The following is a 9,590-nucleotide window of genomic DNA, read 5'->3' as shown; positions in this document are numbered from 1 at the left end:
GTTTGGCAAACAACAAATATGGAAATTTCAGTCTGGAAATTCGAGAATGCAAATGTCATTTTGGCAGTGATGTGGTGTCAAAGTCAACACAAGGCCTCTGCTGTATTGTCTACGAGGTCTCCAGGGTACATCTGGCATAAACATAAATGTGGTGTTAAACAAGATTTCTCTTGCCCTGCTGCAAAAATGACCCTACAGCACCTTTGGCAGGTTTATTTGGCTTTATTTGGCTAACTGCACAACAATCCACCTTGGAAATTTTCATCTGCTTAATGATGGGAGATGGCGCCAAAAACCAGAAACTGTTATTGCAACACATATTCTCAGGGGCAAAACAAGGAGATTCTTAATCTTCCTTGTTCCAGTATTTGTCAGGGTGATGAATTACTCTCTATTGCTACACCCTCCTAAACAGAGTTTTGACCCTTAGAGGCCACTGTAAGCTGTGCCACAGGTCTGTCTTTTTGTCATTTTAAATGTTGATAGGATAGGAATTACTTAGTATTTTTATTCATGAGATACCGCCCACCCACATTATCCTCAGTTAAAGCCCAGAGCCACAGGTTCGGTGGCTGTATGCAGCGAGTTTCTGTAGTGTTTACACAACAACAACACAAAGCCCGTCAAGTTTCTACTGCAAATACAAACCACCACAGCTAATTACTGGTGTCTGTTAGGTGGATATGGCTTGAATAAGCCCACTGTTAGTGCCTGCTGAGTCACATGGTCACACCCAGACTGGTCAGTAAAGCAACAAGCAAACTGTGACATTGCTTCAGCTTGTGGTTAGTTAATAACAAATTAAATGCCCAAACAAATGTTGTTGTCAATATACACACTGTAAATGTGTTTCTGTTAGAGCCAGAACAACAAGATACTTAATTGATTAGGTGATTATCAAAAAAAAAAATAAGTAAAACCTTGCCGAACAATATTGATGATGATGGAAATTTGCTGCCTTTTTTTGTTTTGTATCATTCTAGACTGAGTCTTCAGGTTTTGGGCTGTTGGCTGGACAAAGCTATTTGAAGATGTCACCTTGGGCCCTGGGAAGAAGCTTACTGGTATTTCTCAGTCATTAATTTCAATCATAGAATATGCAATCAATAAATTGATACAAAAAATGTAAATACCGTGAGCTGCAGCTGCATACACTGTTTCCAAGGCAGCTGAGAAATAAGTCAGAACTCGAACAGATCTGCAGGAAAATAGTGAAACATGTCACAGTTACTCTTTGTTTCCCATTTCTAAGTTCATTAAATAAAAAGTAAGAGTGCATTTTATTTTAAAGAGCTGCTAATTTTATGTCTTTGCTGCACAGCTTGTATTTTTAATTGGAATAAAAAATAAGCCAAACATTTGCATACAACTGCACTTAGGCGTTTTCTTTTTCATTTCTGTTCAGCTTTTGCTTTTATTATGTGAAAGATTATTTAGCAGATCACTAAAAGTTCTGTACTGAATCAAATGACAGACCTCACACACATGCCTGCACACCCCAGAAGCACAGTCCTGGACGAGGCCCAAAGGCCTGAGGGAAGCGGGGGTGGGGTGGGCGGCACAGCCCACAATCTGGGCACATGAAAGGTGTGTGTGTGTGTGTGTGTGTGTGTGTGTGTGTGTGTGTGTGTTGCAGATAGAGAGGAGGGACAGTGTGAGAAGTGGGTGGAGAAGGGACTCCTGAGGGAGTGTTGAGGTGTCTCAGCAGCACTTTGGTTCAGAGCCTCTGAAGGCGCTGAGGTTGAAGTTGGCTGCGGTTTAAACACACTCCTACAACTCTCTGTGTGTGTTTCTTTCCTTTTGCATGGACTTGACACCAAACCGCCATGGGAGCACGCCAGCTGTGGCTGTCCTGTCAATGGATTTTTAAAGTTTCTCAAGTGTGAGGGGAGGAAAGGGACAGATATTCCTGGAAGTCGCCTAACTAGACCTCAGGTGAGTTATCCTTGTCACTCACCATGCCTTCCTTACTCCACATCAGACTCCTGCTTATTGTGGAGCATAACACCACTATTGCCACTATTTAGTATTACAGTATTACTAAACTCTGACCACGATGATAAATAAACACTAGAAGCAGAACACAGAAGAAGGCTTTTGCACGTTATGCTCTTTTATCAGTTACAATCATGCATTTAAGAGGTTTCCATTAAACTTTGTGTTTTGTGTGATTATTCTTGACAAAAGAAATGTGAAATTTATGGGAGCCAATCACTAAAGCAATGTGCTTTATTTCAGAGTGAGAGGGAAAAGACTGAGTGTTTGAGTTTTGTGAAGGATTTGTAGCCTCTGTTTTAGACAGTTGCATAGGAGGAGAGGCAGAGCGCAGCAATTAAGGCACATGTCAATGCTTGTTTGAAGGACAATGAGTTGCTCCTGTCACCTATTTTTTTTCTCTAACGCTGATTCTTCTGTGTGGAATGATACTGCTCAGTCATATTTTTGCAGCAGTGCAACACCAAAGCTTTGACTCTTGGGTCGGGATGTAGTTGCTCAACGTGAGTCCTGTCACTTGGTCAATCAGTACATAGTGTGAAATGGATAATGGCATTTGTGAAGGATGGACTTAAAGGACTGACAGATTCCTTTCTTAAAAGTAGAAAATAAGGCCAGGCTAAAAAAACACTAGCACTTTTATAATGCAGTACAGTTTGCCAGCAGCACAAACTTCCAAAATGATCATAAAGTTGAATTAACACCTCTCTGAAACAGTCAGAACAAAAACGGAACATTATCAACTTCAACCAGGAGGAGTTAGAGCAGAACTGTTGGATCTGACTGAGTTTTAGTTTGGTGTACTTAATAAACTGACAGCTGAGTGAAGGTGGTTGTTTACTAAACAAAATGGTTCACTAATTTTCCTGAACATCAGTTGATCTGAAGGTTTTCTGAAGCTATATTAACCAAATAATAGTTTTTTATCAGCCTGGGCAGGCACCGTATCTCTGACACAGCACAGAAGTTTGTTAAAGTAGGATAAAATCTAAAAGTTTTTTTAAGGTTCTTTCAGAAATGCTGAAATGTTACAAACACATGCAAACCATTCATTCTGCTCTGAGAGCCTTTAAAATGATCTGATGGGTAATTTAGCAGTGACCGTGCTGATAACCAGGCATAAAGTCTAGTCTTAGCTGGAAGGAGGGATGGAGCTGCCCACTGTGAAGGAGGGAATGGATGAGTCCTGAAAAAGTCTAAAATCCACTGATCTGAAGTACAAGTCATAAATGCCATTATGATAGGTCTTAAAATTATCGACCATGCTTAGGTTAAATTGGTTATTTTAATGTTAAGTTGACATTACTGGTTAGAATTTATGAGAGAACGCTCAGTTTTCTTATTGTGGTGTGTGAAATAGTCTAATGTTACACACACCCTGAGTGGTCGTTTTTGTTACTTTCACCTTAAATTGTAGCCAAAGGAGTTTAAAAAGTTTTAAATATAATATATATAATTTGTCCGATTTTACTATCGTGCACAATGAACGTACAAAGGTATCTTTCCTTTAGTATTTGTAGTTTTCATTATGAGTCTATTGTGAGCAATGTTGCTCATCAGTGGAAGTGAGCTTGTCAAAGTGAAGTTGTATATTTGTAAATTCTTTGCACCAGTGATCTATAAACAAAGCTTTATTTATCAAATACTGGATGTTCCAATTTTATACCTAAAATATTTGGTGCCTAATGCACATGAGAATTAAAAATGGTGACAAAGTACCTGAAATATTTAATTGGCTAGATGGGTTAACAACAGATTTTTTTAGTAATTTTACATGTAGACTAATTTTAGAGCACTTTCAATATTGCAACATTTATCATATATGTGATAAAAGTTTACATATACCATGACAGAGGGTTTCTCAGGATGGCTCATCCAACACACACACTGCCCCATAGAACATTAGAATATAGTTAAATCAACAGTGTGAGGCATGAAATACTGAAAGCCAAAGTCAAACCTCAAACATTAGAATATGTGCTTGCTCATTTTGTTCCAGCTGCTGAATATCGAACATTTTAATTTAATTTATTTAAGATAGACACAGTCTGTGTTCCTGGGGCATCTGAGTTTCAACAGGGTGCTCTGTGGTCCTGATAGGGTTAAGTACCCCCAGGCCAGAACAACACAAGGCTGTTAGTTCATTCCAATGTACCCACTCAGCTCTAGTTTAAAGCGTCCATGTTCCGGCTTCATGCTGTGGGAGTGAGAGTGGTGAGGTCGGAGGCTGCACCCTTCCAGACTAGGGGATAGGACTGTAAACTCACCCTCACATAATCCAGGTGATCTGGTCTGAAACTAGACTCCTGTGAAGGTGTTAGCTGCTGAGGACGTTCTGCAAGAATTAACGGCTTAGTTTTCAGTGACTGGTTTTTTTAAAGAAGAGACTATAACAAAGACAAGCTTTGATTCCCAGATCCAGATTAGATCAGACAAAACTTGGATTTAGTGTAAGGAGTGCTGTGTGAAAAGCTGAGTTAAAAAAAAAAAGCCTCTCTGGCTTAGAATTCAAACTTCGGATGCTATTGTTGTCTGAAATGTAGTGATGTTGTCCCAGTAATAATGTAGCCCATCAGGACCTGAATGAGAACAGAAAAATGATCATGACCTCAGGTCAAAGGTCAGAGTCATCGAGGTGTTAAACAACACTGACATGTCATCACTAAGGGTCTCAAGAATCAGTTCAGGTTTTTGGTGTGACTTCAGGATCAATCATCAATTTCTCATTTGAATAAACAAAAGCAGTGTTTTCAGGGTCTTACTCTACTCAGATGCAACGTGAAGTTTAGCTCACTGGTCACCGTGTGACCAAACAGGAAAATCCAGAGAAAGGTGTGTTTGCAGTTCTTCTATTTAAAAAAAGTCGTCTGTATGAATTTACGAGCTTCTCACAGTTTTGTGCTCATAATTATTTTCTTTGCCTCTTTCACCAGGATTGATGGGAAGTTGTGTAAATTGTTACAGTTTTTGTTGGCGGGCTGCCGTGTTTGCTTTTTTTTCTTTTTCTTTTTGGTAATTCAATTTTTATTGAGTTTTTAAAAGGGTCCACAAGCCTACGTTTACTTTCTTACTGAGCTTATCCTGTCCATCCAGAACCCAGTTGTTTCAGGGGAGGATGCATTTGTCGTTGTGACTGAAGGTTCCTGATATAGGAGCTCTAATAACTCGTTACACCATGACTATGCCATCAAGTTGTGTGGAAAATCCAGGATTGAGCAATAAGCTTTCTGGCTGCTGACAGTCCCCCTAGCGATATCTTAAGAGTTGCTTAGCAGAGTAAAGGTTCAGGGGAGTCATTAAGAAGATGATGGTGTTGTGGTGATGTGCAGTGCCCCTCTCTCTAAGCATGGTTAACTGCTGTCACACTGCAGTGTGTTTGATTAGAAATACGAGTAGATGCCAGTGAAGTTCTGAACACTTTAATTATCCCTGCCACAAAGCTAGCATGCACTTTCAGGAGGTGGTTCTGAAACAGACATAAGTACAATTTATGGTTTAACTTTGCCTCAGTGATTCAAACATTTAGTAGATTACACAATACAACATGAATGACTAAACAGCCCTGGGAAGTAAGATTAACCTGTGCAGCAGTAGTACTGTACCTCTAACCATAATACAGTAACAACACTGCCCAGTATTTGGTTCAGCTTACCGTTGTGATGCACAAGCACAGCTACACAGCCTTAAGTCAGGCAAATCACCATATCTGCCCCATTCACACCTCACTGTTAACTTGTGTGCTTAACAATAAACATGGTGATGCCATATCACGCTGGTAGCTGCTATGTAAACATAGTAACAGTGATAGATTTATAGTAAAAGAGCTACGTTAGCATTCGCATGGCCTGGTGCACAGTAAGATAATTGTCATGTGTATGTCAAGCTCCATGTAGCTTGACATACACATGGTAAACACACAACAGTCGCATTTACAACATACAGAAGAACATCTTACAGGTTAGAAAAACACACACAGCTTCAACTGTCCAACAGAATCCTGCCCTGAATATTCCCATTGTCTATGACACTTTACTCCTCACCTGTGTGTGTTTGTGTGTGCGGGGGCTTGGCAGCACCAGGCCCCTCCCACGGCGCAGAGCAGGGACAGTATGGATGAGGATGTGACGGCCTTTGTACCATGGGAAGGTTCACTTTTGTCAGGATAGACAGTTTGTATTGTCTCTTGCCAGAAGCGTTGTACCCTTGGACAGTTTGCTAACATCACAGCCTGCATGACTGGGTTCTAGAGTGGGGTGAAGCTGCAGAGTTGGTGAACAGCCTGTGTGTTTGCCAAACAGTAGTACTGGTTGCTACAATAGTAACAAGTACAGCTTTAATTTTCTCCTAAACTGTCAACAAAATCATGTTTAGGCATGAATTTGAAAAGAAGAGTTCAGTGTTTCTTGTAAAATAGTTTCATTGTGGTTCCCCCACGTTCAGGAGTTTTGAGAGCGTTCATGTCGTCACACTTGCCCCTTAGGCTGCTGATTGTTCCAACGCTGGTCAGTAAGGTGCAGTGAATTCTCAGTGGAGATCCTACAGAGCTGATTATCAGCAAGTTTTCTAACCCAACAATAAAAGCACCTGCCCTGAACCAAAAGCAAAACTAAAACAAAGGCATGAATATCTTAATGACACATCTAGTCTTTTCCAGTGTGTTGTCAGGCATGACATAATGTAATGGCCTTTAATCCCTCAACGGGTGTGTAAGGGGAAAAAAGACACCAGGACATTAAGACCTCACGTTGTGCAGAGGATAAGGCAAGATGTTCTAGACAGCAGGCGACTGAAGTAACTGCTGACAACTGAACCATTCCAGCCATGTAGGGTTTAGAAGGGATTATAATGTGTAGGTTCCTAGAAGCCTTCAGACCCATGTTGTGTCAAAGTCAGCATGCCCTATAGCTGACTAAAGCATCAGCGTTTAATTATTAGCTGTATTTTATCTTGGCTACAATGATACTGTAGTTTGATACCTTATATTTGTATTAGTATTATAAGAATTCGATCATCTGTCTACCCTTTGTCTTAACATCCAAGAAGCTTAAACCTTTATTTGCTTTATGTGTTTGCCAGTCTCCTACAGCTAGCTGTGGCCTTCTGGTTGTTGTTAGGATAAGGATAAAGTATTTCATTCTTTTCACACCAGGAAGATATGACGTGACAACGTGCGTGTGGGCTTGCACAGAAATTAATAGGTGTGGGTGTTTTGATGCATGCCACATGGCGCCGGTGCGTTGCCCTCAACGGGGCTCAACCTTCGATCTGAAGGGGACCAGCTGCTGTTCCACCATGTTGGAGCGCTTAGATGTCAGATCTGGACATTTTCAGGTTATTTTACTGAGAGTCTAAAGGAAGAAATGAAACATGACATGTTTTGTTGTCAACAATTAGGGGTGCTTTTTGTTTTCCAACCATCAAACAAGAGCAAGCACTTCACAGGCTGACACCACGTAAAGGCACCGCATGCAGCACAGACTCATTACGGTGTTTGACTGCAACCAGCTACAGACTATAGATGAATTTTTATGGATGGGGAGAAAATTGAATTTTGCAATTATGCAAGTGAGAGATGAAAATACTCTGAAAGCAAGTTTATTTTAAAGAGGAAGACAACTTATTCACATTGTCACTACTAGGCCAGGACAGGCAGATGAGGTTAAAGGGCAACACCTGATACTTCACAGACATTTTTTGTTGACAAATACATGAATACACACTTAAAATACTATTAAATCTGCTTCAAACTTCACTGTAGTGTGTTATAGTGTTATAAACCATTTGTAATTCTTTATATACTGTTTATACATGTTAAGCAGGTGAGGTTAAAGTGCACTGTGTGTATAGAGAGCTCAAAAGGGACAGTACTCATTTCTGTAGCTTGGGTTACTGCAAACAGATAAAAAGTCTGCTTGACAGAAAAATAAAACCATATTTCTATTTACAGACAAGGAGCTCAGTCCATCTGGTTTCTTGTGATTCCTTTTAAATGCCTCCATTTAAAGCAGCACCTTGATGTAATTACTCATATTATATTTCAGCTGAATCCCGTTTCAGCTTTTTCTTTTGGAGAATGGGGGCGTAACCGCTTCACAGAAACCAGGAAACAGACTGATGCAAAGAGGGCGATTGAAGGGTGGGGTGTGGGGGTGTGGGGGTGTGGGGGTAATGTTTTCTAGTTTTCAGTGAAACAAGAAAATCCTGAAATCTTTTAATTCCCTTGTAAAGCCACTTTCTGCTATTTGTATTTTACCACAATTTACTGCTGAAGAACCTTTGTACACACATATGGCGATAATTACCCATATGCCACTGGGCCTGGCAGGGCCTGTTGTGTGCTGTTGGTGCTTTAAGATCAAACCACGTTTCCCGCCCTCTCATTACAAAACACCACAGGGCTATGAAGCCAGATTGGTAGCTGTATGGATCCATGATTCAACTTGTCTGTGTTGCAACAGTCCTCACAGAGGAAATGGTCGATTACCTGTGCGCTGAGTGAAAAGCTCCATGTGGTTAAAAGCAGTATGTGGGTAAGACTAAGTATCGGATGAGGCTAAGAAGAGACGTTACAAGAGCTGCAACTAAACTTTATTGTTACTGATTAACCTGGGTTACTCTTTTGATTCATTGCATCCTTACTGCTCCACAAATTCCCATCACACATAACCACATTTATGGTTTGCAACTGAGAAACACAAGGATATTTGATTTACATATATGGAACAGAGAAGAGTTTGCACATTAGCACTTTATGGGAAGCATAAAGCACAGTTCTCATGTGGCCTCGGCCTGCAGCGGAACCAGCAAACGTGGAAGAGATTTGTGTTGAAAACTGTCTGTGGCTGTAGAGGAATGCCTCCGTCAGGTTCACACTGACACGGTAATGAAGAGGAGCACGAAAACCTGCATACACTCTCTCCTGTCTGTGCTGGGGGTCATAGGGGTGGTGGTGAAATGTGATCTAGGGAGCTGAATCTGGACATGTGGCAGCAGGTTGATCATCATCTGTCTACCCTTTGTCTTAAAATCCAAGAAACTTAAACCTTTATTTGCTTTATGTGTTTGCCAGTCTCCTACAGCTAGCTGTGGCCTTCTGGTTGTTGTTAGGATAAGGATAAAGTATTTCATTCTTTTCACACCAGGAAGATATGACGTGACAACGTGCGTGTGGGCTTGCACAGAAATTAATAGGTGTGGGTGTTTTGATGCATGCCACATGGCGCCGGTGCGTTGCCCTCAACGGGGCTCAACCTTCGATCTGAAGGGGACCAGCTGCTGTTCCACCATGTTGGAGCGCTTAGATGTCAGATCTGGACATTTTCAGGTTATTTTACTGAGAGTCTAAAGGAAGAAATGAAACATGACATGTTTTGTTGTCAACAATTAGGGGTGCTTTTTGTTTTCCAACCATCAAACAAGAGCAAGCACTTCACAGGCTGACACCACGTAAAGGCACCGCATGCAGCACAGACTCATTACGGTGTTTGACTGCAACCAGCTACAGACTATAGATGAATTTTTATGGATGGGGAGAAAATTGAATTTTGCAATTATGCAAGTGAGAGATGAAAATACTCTGAAAGCAAGTTTATTTT

At 40.8% G+C, this 9,590-nt stretch overlaps 1 protein-coding gene across 1 annotated transcript in view; it reads left to right on the top strand.

Moving 5' to 3' along the window:
- Positions 1-1,706: 1,706 nt before the first annotated feature.
- fat2 (FAT atypical cadherin 2) overlaps positions 1,707-9,590 on the top strand; it is a 70,135-nt gene continuing 62,251 nt past the window's right edge. The window contains exon 1 of the mRNA XM_020594009.1: positions 1,707-1,935. The gene's annotated coding sequence lies outside the window, so the exon portion shown is untranslated. The remainder of the gene's footprint in view (positions 1,936-9,590) is intronic.

The sequence above is a fragment of the Monopterus albus genome, unplaced genomic scaffold (assembly GCF_001952655.1).
Source record: "Monopterus albus unplaced genomic scaffold, M_albus_1.0 scaffold21.1, whole genome shotgun sequence".
Classification (NCBI taxonomy): Eukaryota; Metazoa; Chordata; class Actinopteri; order Synbranchiformes; family Synbranchidae; genus Monopterus; species Monopterus albus.
Note: the sequence above shows the minus strand (reverse complement) of the source record. Positions and strands in the feature narration are given on the sequence as shown.